Genomic DNA, 11,122 nt, shown 5'->3' on the forward strand with positions numbered 1-11,122 from the left:
ATTTAGCTTCAGACAGTAAATTTCTCAATTCCCTTCATGAATAGTTTCTTGCAGGAGTTAATTACATTTTAAAGTGATGATTGATTATCCTGATGTGGTTGAAACCACTGCAATTAAATGTAAGAGCAGTCAGAACAGTAAGAGCAGTATTAATATGCAAAATGTTCAAATATCTTTTTTTTTTTTCCAGCTCCCTCTTGAAGCGTTTCCACACCTACGTGTATTTAGCTCCTTTTTTTTTATAGCAGGTAATTAACAAGCCGGTTAACTTGACAAACACAGGGATGATTTTATATGATGATAGTTGAGATATTTCAGTATTGATACATTTTTGCTTGCGTTGAATATTTTGAGCTGCACAACTCAAGTATTTTAGTGGCTCTAAAGCAAACTACATATTCCTTTATAGTTTTACCCGTTTGGATTTGTGGATTTGTAGCTATTGATTTCCTGGGAAAATAAATATTTCAGGAAGGAACTCCTTAAATTGAGAGTTAGGTCTCTTGGTTCTCCACGTTTTAAATCAGGCTTTGATGGCTCTGTGGAAAATTCTTCCTCTCACTCTTGCTGATTTACAACTGGAGTAAAATCATTTAAAAATTTGAAGCGTTCATCTTCTAGCACAGGGGATCTTTTCATAAACAAATTCTCTTTAACATTAAAGATGAGCTGGAATAAACTGTCCCAGTTCCGCTGAGCTGTATTAGGCTGTTCCAGCAGGGAACGCAGCTGCCATGTTCAGCAAAATCCGACACGAGACTCAATTAATGCACAGGAGTGCTTGTGAGGTAGCTTGTGTCCACAAGCTACACAAACTCTTTTTTTTTCTCCTGTTGAAAGATTTGCTAATTGTTCTGCCTGATGGGGCCTTGCAGAATCTGGAAGCGTTGTCTAATTTCCTGCTTTGTGTGATTATTTTTTTTTCACTTTTAGTTTTTTTCCCTGCTGTCAAAAACTCCCCCAACATCCATTAGTTTCATTTGCTGTACAGACAATGAATTAATTTCCCATTTTTTCCTGTCATTGTGCTCGCCGCAGATTTACTTAACAATAAATAATCTCTCGGTGTTCTGGCTGCCTGTTACTCCGGCAGTTTTTGTTTCTTTTCTCACAACTGACCCAACCTCTAAATCCTTGATTGGGTCCCAAAATGAGCTCCAGTTTGCTCCTGTGTCTCTCAGGGAAAGGTATGGGGATGCTGCAGGTGGATCAGCACTCCTTGCACACACCAAGCTGGGAGCCCAAAAGGCGGCGGTGCCGAGCGCACGCACCTGGTAGGGAACAGCTCCTGCTGTCAGCAGCACCTCACAAGAAAACTGTATAACTGCCAGGGTGATTTATGGCTTTTTGTGGCTAAGCTCCCAGTCAGATAATTTTTCAGTGTCCACTTTTCTGCAGCGCTGCGTAAAATGGAATTAAAATTGAGAATTCAGATCCTTTGCCTTGGGAAATGACTTGTTTTGGGAGAGGGGCAGCAGGGGCACGCAGGGAAGGCAGCCCCGCTAGCAGGTGCTGTAGGGTGGTGGGTGTTGGATCTGCTTGTGCTTGGGAAAGGTTTTATGGGAAGGTGCTGGAATCATCCTGGGCAGGCAGGATTGTCCAGCTGTGGTCTGGCACAGGATTTAAGCAGAAACGTGGGGAAACGAGGGTAAAAAAGCCGCACACCTTAAAATGTGAGCAATTCAAAGCAACTTGGGTCATCCTGCCCTCCACCTGCTAAATGGGATCTTGTGATTTCTCCAACTTAACTTGTGTTAACTGTGTTTGCAGAACCAGAAGCATCATCTGCTACCTCTTCAAGCAGCTTCTCTGTGGACTGGTGTTGTGTCGTGCACTGCTAAAAGTACCACTTGTGTCCTGTGTGAGATTTTGGAGCTCCTGCTGCAGGTAGGTAAGGGAACGAGGGTAAGGTGCCTCTTGCTAGGGACAGGGAAATGTTCATTTCTATTTTACTTGATTTGCGATGGAGGCGTCGAGCACCCACCAGCTGTGTGAAGTGGGCTGCTGGCTGAAGGGAGGCTCTGAGGTTGTCCTGGTGGGAACGCTGTCGGCACGCCGTGTGGTGGAAGTCTCTCTGACGTGGTTTTGCTCGCACTCGGATTTTGGAGCTTTTATTATTACAGAGCACTGACTCTTCTGAATGTTTGATTAATGAAAATTGGCCTTTTGCATGGGTTCACAGTGCAATATTTTACGTTTTGTATTAGGCGCTGTAGTGAACCCAGCAATTTTGCAGAGATAGAGATTATGCAGCACAGTGATGAAGTATGAAAGGTGATGGGAAGTTCACGAGAGAGGAAGGAAAAAAAGAAACCATAGGGCAACGTCGCTGAGTTTTACAGGTTCCCAATACAGCAGCTGCTCTGTATTGCCATTCTGCTATGCAAGTGCTGCAGGAACGCTGAAACGCCAGCTGGAATGAGACAAATTTGCCCTTAGGATAAAACCAGGATTTATTTACCTTTGTATAAGTATTTGGTGATCTACAGATAAAATCCATGGGAGAGTTGCTTGGTGTTAATGCAGTGGACAAGCAGAAAGTTCCTGGCGCAGGCGGCAGTGGCTGGGATGGATGGGTGTCCCTTCGTGATCCTTTTCCATCCTTAGAAAGCAGAAAATGCCTGGCTTAGGAAAAAAATGTGTATAAATCACTGCAAACATGTGCAATATTGATGGCGCTAATTTGTTAGGCTGAATTTATCTCCTGCCCTGAGAGAGCAAAAAAGTTTGTTCTGATGCCCTGGATGGCTGCTGCTTCCCAATTTGTATCACTTGTCATTTTTTATCCCATTTGAAAGGCTGTGTGTGAAGGTGGAGTTTGTACCAATGTGTTACAGTGCAGTTAAAAATAACTTGGGTGGTTGTCCAGGTTTTCTTCTGTTTGCTGGAGGAGCAGAGGGCTTCCTCTTGGAGCACTGGGTAAGTTGGCCTCTGTCTGAAGGAGTAAGTTCATCTCAACATTTAAAGTGTGTGCTGTGAAGGACTCAGCAAGGCAAATGATATGATGGATTAAAACGTAACTCTGAATTTCTAAGCTGTAAGCTGCCCCAGGTTCCTAAACTGTTTGGGTTACTCTTGGAAAGAGCTTAATAAGAGAAGTAACTCCCTATGAAACGTGTTCTCCTCTGAGATCTGGAGAGCTGTGATCCAAACTTACTGTATTTGTTTTTAACCTTTGTGCAAGCCTGCTCTCCAGGCTTTCTCTGTTCTCTCTGGAGTGGAAGAGCAATTTTTTGGAAAAGCCGTGGTCATGCAGGTCGATAGAGGGGGGCCCGGAGTCGAGTGAGCTGGGCAAGGGGAGGGTGAGATGGAAGCTGTGGGCTCTCTGCCACCGGTTTCTCTTGGTGTTCTCATGTGTTTGAGCAGTGCTTTGCAAAAATGCCTTAGCTCTGTGTTTGGGGCAGGGTCACAGAAAGCATAATGCCGAGAAGTTGTGCTAGTGCGAGTGGTGCTGGGCGTGGGGCAAGGTTGAAGGGAGGCCACCTCCCTACAGTGCTTGCGCTGCAGTTTTTGGACAACTGCGAGCGAGCTTTGATTTTAAACACCCCTGGACAAATTAATACCTGAAGCTGGGTTATGATCAGACCTTGTTCTCGAAGATAATATTCCTGAGGCCAGCAAGATCGCACGACTGCTACGATATTATCAGGTTAAAGCGTTTTACCTTGAACCCCAGGTATGAATTATTCAGAGCGCTCTCATTAGTATTCACCCGCATAACCCCGCTTGTCACTCATCAGAGGTTACATTTTCCATCTCTGCCCAATTGTTCTTGTCCCTGCTGAGCCCTCCCAAGCCCTGGTATTTTTAATAAGTGCTGAATTACGGGGGCACTGCTGCTGGTGCCTCTCCTCCTGTCGAACTTCTGCCGATGCTGAGCTGGTTTTTTGCTCGGGTCTCATGAAGACCAAGCTGACAGCACCACGAGAGCTTCTGTAGCTGAGCAAGCCCACGAAGAACATGGAAAAGTTGTTTGCTAGCGAGTGCTTGTTTGCTCTGTTTTAAGAAGCCACAGATATTTAGATGTGGTGTGGCTTTTGTGATGGTTTGGGTTTTGTCACTGGCTGGAAGCTGTCAGTGCCTCAGATGTTCTGGAGGGTTGAGGCCCCCTCCTTGAAAGCCACCAGGTGACCCCCACAGCTCCCTCCTGTATTTCTCTGCTGTCAGCTGTGATGGATGGTGTCTGTCTGGCTTCTTTGTGGGGTTTGTGGGTCACATTCCTTTAAAAAGTGATATGGGCAAGAAGTTTTGCACTGTGGCCGTGCCTTCAGCACGTCTGGGAGCGTGTTGTGATGGAGAGAGGCGGTGTTAGGCCAGGTCGGGCCGTGCTCCAGCATCTGCAGAGGCAGTGAGGATCTTCTGACAGCTGCCCGCACGTGGAGAAAACCCTGCTGTCTTCTACAGCTGAAAAGACAAAGCAAGAAAAAATGTTCTCCGTCGAAGCATTTTCTTTTCGTACAGGTAAAACAGTCACTGAGGTTCATCCTAATTCTAAATTGAATTGCAAGTAGAGAGCATTTAAGTTAATTACGAAATTAAAATATTTTAGGAAATAATGAATTTACACATGGTAACTAAAACTTGTTTAAAGGTCACCGGGTAAGGCTGTTTAAAAATTTATTAAAGATCTTGCATCTGCAGAACGGCGATCAAATTGTTTGCTCACTCCATAACCAGCTTCCCTGAGTTACTCAGATTTTCCCTGAGTTGTTTAGGACCAGCAGTAAAATCCACGTCTCAAGTAGAGAGAGCAGGGGAAGCACCAGTTGGATATTGGGTACCCAAATTGGTGCTTGTTGTAATTCCAAGATGTGGGTGCTATTAATTTAATGTCATTAGGACAGGAGAATTCCTGACGGGCATCTGTGAAGAGTTCAACGTCCCTATTGCTGCCTCCCTGCTGTTTGGGGCCGTGTTGCTGCATTTCCACCTCGGTGAGGTGCCGTGGGTGGCGAGGAGCAGGCAGCTGAGGCCTGGGCTCTGCCGCATCTCTTGTGGGAAGCTCAGCCCCCCGCCACCTGAGTGACTCCCAATTCTTCCACGATCAGCTGCTATTATCCTTGCTTCTCTGGCTGAATGAACCGACACAATTTTATTAAATTAGTCGTTTGTTATGTCTCTTGTACGATGTGGAAAGCAATTTCGGAGGCTAATGACTGCAAGGCCCTCACAATAGCAGGCGTGAACTCTCCCAGCTGCAGCCCGTCCTGCCGAGGACAGTGGCACCGGCATCAGGCAGGCAGGGGTGACAGAGCCTGGGTGACGTGCAGCGGCTGTCCTCGCTGGAGAAAAAGCACCTCAACTTAGGGCAGCAGCATGTTAGCGCGGAGATGTCTCTTCACTTAGGATCAGGTCCTGAATCGGGTTGTAATTTCCTCCATCTTGTGCCCCAGTGCAGCGCCACCGGGCCAAGCTCCATGTGGGAAAGGCACGGGGCTGTGCCAGTCAGTGATGTCTGACCCCTGTTGGAAAGGGAAAGCAGAGCTGGGGTTCGAGGAAAGTATTCCCCTTGTCCTCCCGCTGTGATGGAATAATGCTCTTGAGGAAAAGAGATCGGAAATTGAAAGTAGGAAAAGGAGATTTTTATAAAAACGTGTGAGAGGAGGGCTGGCAAACCGTGGGGCAAGGTGAGGAAATGCCTTTCCCTGAGGAGTAGGAGGAGGGAGGGAGGTGTGTGTGGGACGGGAGGAGGTGGCAGCAGACAGGCACTGCTGAACCTGGTTTGTCCTGACGTGGAGCTCTGCCCCCAGCTGCAGCAGTGCCCTCGTGTCGCTCTGCTCTTCTTGGAAAGAGGAGGGAAGGTGCAAGAGCCGTGTGGCCACCAGGCACTGTGCCGTGCTATTGCCCCTTCCAGGATGCCACAACTTGTCAGCCACCTTCTGTGCCACCCAGGAATCAGCTGTTGTCATTCTCAGAAGCCTGCAGAGATGGTGGCTGTATGAAACGGTGCCTTACCATGGGTCCTGCCTCTGCAAAGAGGTGGCATTGCAGAGTGTGCCCCTCCAGGAAGGTGACCGGGTTTCCCATCCGCACGGGCACTGGGATATTTACGGGGCACTTGCAGCCTTTCTGTCAGGATCCCTTCTCCTAATATATGCATTTGAATTTTTGAGCCCGGTGTGCAAGAAAGATTATAAAGCCTGCACAATAAATCTGCTCGTATTAATTCAACAGCTCTCCTGTGCGAAGCCTTTTTACTGCTACCAACACTGAGTGAACACAGAGCAAAGTCAGAGCAGAGTGATGGTTTGGGACAACTCATGGGCAATTCATAATGCTGAGGGGACTCAGCCAGCCAGCGTCAGAGCTACACCACAGAAGTGGTTAAGCCTGAAGATTTTAAGCCTGAAAAAAATAACTGGGTCCCTCCCTGTGAACCAGGCAGGGAGCGCCTAAGAGTACTTCAGGTGGTCTGGTGAGCTGTTTCCAATAGAGGACAGTGTTGCACAGCCACACTGACTTCTTATTAATCAGGATTCAGGATCTAAAGTCGTAAAATTATCCAGTTTAAAAAATCCTGGCCCAATTCCTTAGTGGGTTTACCTCTCCTGTTTTGCTCAATTCTTTCTGTTGCTTTTGCAGTGTCTGACCCTAAAACCTCCATGTCCAGTGTGGCACGCTGTAGGCTTTCAGTGGGCTTCTCCGTCTCAAACATATTTTATGAACATTTGTGTGATTGCCAGGAATGGTATTTGGAAGAGCAGGGTCTTTCCTAGTTCTTGTTTACATACAATGTACTGAGGAGTTCACAAATCAGCCTAGACTGCTAATTTATGAGCTTTATTCCATGCCTGTAACTCTGTGACGTGAACAGCTCCCCTTTTAGGGCCACAGGTTAATCCTGCTGGTGGGAGTTTCCCAAAGTGAGTTGTTCTGAGTTTACACAAGGAAGCTTTTCCTTCTGGAAGGAGTTCCTTGCAGCATGGGCTCACCCTGAGCCTGGAGGGATGGACACTCGTCTGCGTCCTCAGCCACTGCCAGATACCTGGGGAGGCACTGGCGGCATCTGGTGTGCAGTCAGATGCTGCTTTTCTGCCCTCATTTCCATACTGGCATGCTTTTAGCTATAGAATTAGAAAACTGGGGAAAACATCTTGGCAAACTGGGCAAATAGATGCTGCCAATAAACCCTGTAAGCAACAAAGCTTTTTTTTTTTTTTTTTTTTAATTGCATTGAGGCCACGCTTTATTGGTGAATTAATAGGAATAACTGAACTATTTTAGTGGCTAACTGGGAGCAGTACATTAACAGCAGCATTAATAAGTGTGGAGTGACAGGAGACTTGTAAGAGTGGCAAAATGAGATACAGTATTTATCCCTTGTGCCAAATCTCTTTTATTATTAAAGACATTGGGCTAACTAGGGATAGATTTAATACTTCAGCTCTATTTTTATTGGATAATTAGTGGTGAGCAATTCCAGTCCTGGGACAAGGACAGAAATCTGTAAAAATTGAGGAAGGCAAGAAAAGAAGCAAAAGAGTAAGAAAATGGGTGGCAGGTTTGTTTTTCACCTCCCATCTCTTACATGGTTGTCCACAAAACTTTGCTGGAGCAGGTGGGGAGGCAGCTCCAGCCAGGGGCACGCGTGGTGGCAGGGCTGTGGGTGCCCCTCTGCTGCCAGGTACACAGGTGATGAACCCATTTGGGCTGGTTTGCTGACTTTTTATTAATTGTCTCACCACCAATCAGCTTGGGCACTGCCAGTTCTGTTTCAGGGAAGAGTAAAAATGCCTCTGCTGTGCGCTGGTGACGGTTGTCCTGTTGGCTTTCCAGATAAAAGCGTGCACCAAGAATACTAACTATAAACCACACTTTTTAAAGAATTGGAATAAGATTTAATAGCTGGTGTGTGATGTTTTCAAAGGCTCTGGAGGTGTTAAGCGTTGATGAAGGGCATGCAGGATGCCAGCATTTGGGGAGTTTGAAATGTAAACCGCACTTCCTGAGGCTAATTGTGCAGAAAAAGAGCAGAGTGCTGCAGATTTCTCTGCAAAATAGTGTGATTGTGCAGCACTGCTAGCATTTACTGACTACGGAGTCTGCTTATTTCCCCCATTTTTTATTATCAGCAAAACTTTAATTACAGCTTACCTACCACCTTCTGCCTCCATTTACAATGCAATAAATTTTCTTTCTCCCTATGCAATCTGCATCTCAAACAGCGCAGTGCTCCCGCAATGGACGTTATTGATTCCTTGAAGAAATTATAATGGCATTTGTTCCAAGGAAAACAGGAACACGCAGCCATGCACACATACACGCCAGATATTAAAACGTCCCCTCTCTCCACCAGCAGCCAGTTGTCTGTGCTTTACTGAGTAACACAAGTGCAGGTTGGAAACCCCCTGCAGTTCTTTTAAAGTGATTGATGGGAGGCAGGAGGAGCAAAGCAGAACCAGGGACTCTGAGTGAATTTGATTCCTGTCTTCTCCAAAAACAGCAACAGGTTTTGTTTGTTTGTTTGCTTTCCCTTGGTTTTCAGACTATTTAAAACTGGAGATGTTTGCTTAATGATTTTAAAAGTATGTGTGGAAATACTCCATGGTGTTTAGCTGACTTTCTACTGCAACATCAGGAACAGATGGGGCTGCGAACAGTGCTTGAAGGTGGAATCAATGGGCACCTTGCTGTTAGGAGGGGAAAACAGCTGGAAGTGGAGTAAATGAAACACTTTTTAAAAAGTATTTTCTGTCAGATTAGTGCTGGCTTGAAAATAAATACCACTAAATTCCTTAAAAGAATTTGAAGGTGACAGCTTTGTTCTCATCTAGAGGTGGTGTTAATTTGTCATCAATATTCGGTGACCCGATGAATGCCGTAACTGCTGCAGCATCCAGGTGACCCCCAGGTGAAGCTCTGTGTCCTCCAGCATGCTTTGGGTAGAACGCTTCCCAAATTCCTTCCCTTAAAATCACGGGGGCCACTTTCTCATCTGCTGTAAATTAGAAAATCAGGGATTTGTACCAATTAATATCCAGCGGTGATCGGTGCAGCCTTGCTCTCAGATGTTCAACTGCAAGGCATAGGCCAAGGGCTGTGCTCGTGCAGTACCCACACCTGGGAGCTTTCTGCTGCTGTCCAGGGAGAAAATAGCTCAAATGTTGCTAACAGGACAAAAACTGAGCTGTTCAGGTGACAGGGAAGAGCCTGCAGCTTTGCTTTGCCTACAGAGGTGAGGAAGAGAGAGCGATGAAGGCAGCCCCCGGGTCCTGCTCCTCTGGAGGGCTCGCAGGGCTCGCACCCCTGCAGAGGTGAGGTGTGAGGCTGAGCCAACGCACAGCTTCATGGCAAAGCCCACGAGGGAGTTCTCGAGTGTTCGTCCTGAGCAAGAAAAATGTCATTGTGCTTTTGTAGTGCCAGCTATTGAATGTCGATAATTGTGATTTATCTCTGGAGTTAAGCTGGAAGAACATTAAAAGGTTGCAGTTGGTGGAGAGCCAGCCTGATTATAAACGTGGCATCGTATTCCCCCTCCGTAACGAGGAGAGGAAGAGAACTTTATTCTTGCTGAATTCCCTGTGTTTGTGTCATGCTGTAACCTGTCCCCTAGCAGCACCCTACAGTGGTGTTGGAGAACACAGCTGGAAAATAAATAAGTCAAAGAAAAAAATACTTTGCTTTTAATTTTTTTTTTCAACTCATGACGTATCACCTGTTTCAGTTCTCAACCTGAATGACACCGTGAGGATGAAACTTAAAGGTTTTCGAAGTACTCGGATGTCACTAATGTAAAAAGTCTTTCCTTCATGTTTGTTAATGGCAGCTGTGATTCATGGCTGAGGCACTAGATGGAGTTGAACCAAGCAGGAGCGGGGAGGTGAAGCTGGAACCCCAAAGCCAGGGGAGCTGCTGGAGTCACGGCTCAGGTGTTACCACGGTGAATGAGCACCGTGGTCTCCACTCCCTTTTTTTTTTTTTTGGTTTTTTTTTTTTTGAAAAATTCAGGTTTCAGCACCCTTTTTATTTTGAAAATCAATATCACTAGCATGTATCTTCATCCTTTGTATAATCAATAATAACAAATGAGCAAATCTCCCACTAAACCTTACGGATTCTGATGGAATGAGAAATGCCCTGCTGGCCCCCTGAAGGGATTTCAATTCCTCAGTCTGCATGGTATACACGGGAGCACAAACCCTGCTATAAACCAGTGCTGGGTGCGGTGCAATTCTGCCGGCGTGGCTTTGTGGGGCCATCTCCGTCTTCTAGATGAGGCAGAAATTGGATGCTGTGCTTTTATAGCAAAAAGGGGAAATGGGAGGCCACCAGAGGAGCAGACGTGGAAAAACGAAATAACAAAATCAAAACAAACGAAACAAAACCCAACAGAACCTCTCCACCCATGCACCAAGCCTCGAAGTGCTTCAGGGCGCTGAAGTAACTGGTGTGGAGTTAGCCTGACACAAGGCACTGTGTGCTCGCTCGGAGTGTAGGCTAAAAATAACTGTCACAAGGGCTTATCTAGGAAAACCATTTACAGAAATCATACAAGGAGTGTTTAGCTTGGCAAGCTAAATGTTTTCCTGTGTGTTGCTGTTGTTTAATACCTCGTGTTACAGTGCAAGACCCAGAAAACTCCGGATTCAGTCAAGCTCAAATTGAGCTAAAAGCTCTGATGGGAAACCCATGCACGATATTAATAAAAGTTTAGGGGAAAAAAAAAGAACAAACCTTCAGCTAGATCCCAGGCTTTGCTGTGAGGTAATGCAGGCAGGTCTGCAGCTTTCCTTTGGGAGCAGTGAGCTCTGAGGAGTGAGGGGGCTCTTGGAGGTTTTGTTTGGGAGCAAGGCTTGGGGTGGGTCCCCCTGAAAACCAGAGACAGCCAGGAGGTGTTGGGAATTGATGCTTGGTGTGCTTGCTGGTGACAGTGGTTGGAGGGGCTCTGTCCTATAAGTGATGTCCCCTCTGTGGGGACATCAGCATTTCACTCTGCTGGCCGGGTCAAGGCCATCGTCCTGTCCCATAACACATTTATAGTGATAGAGTTAGCAACTCTATTGGGTTTTGTTAGGATTTAGTGTCCCGTAACGCCTTTTAAACCCAGCACACGAGGCAGCAGGTGAAGCTGGCTAACAGCTCCAGCACGCAGAAGTGGCACAATTTACCCCGAGTCACTGGG

Source organism: Netta rufina (genome assembly GCF_964035555.1).
Source record: "Netta rufina genome assembly, chromosome: 14".
NCBI lineage: Eukaryota > Metazoa > Chordata > Aves > Anseriformes > Anatidae > Netta > Netta rufina.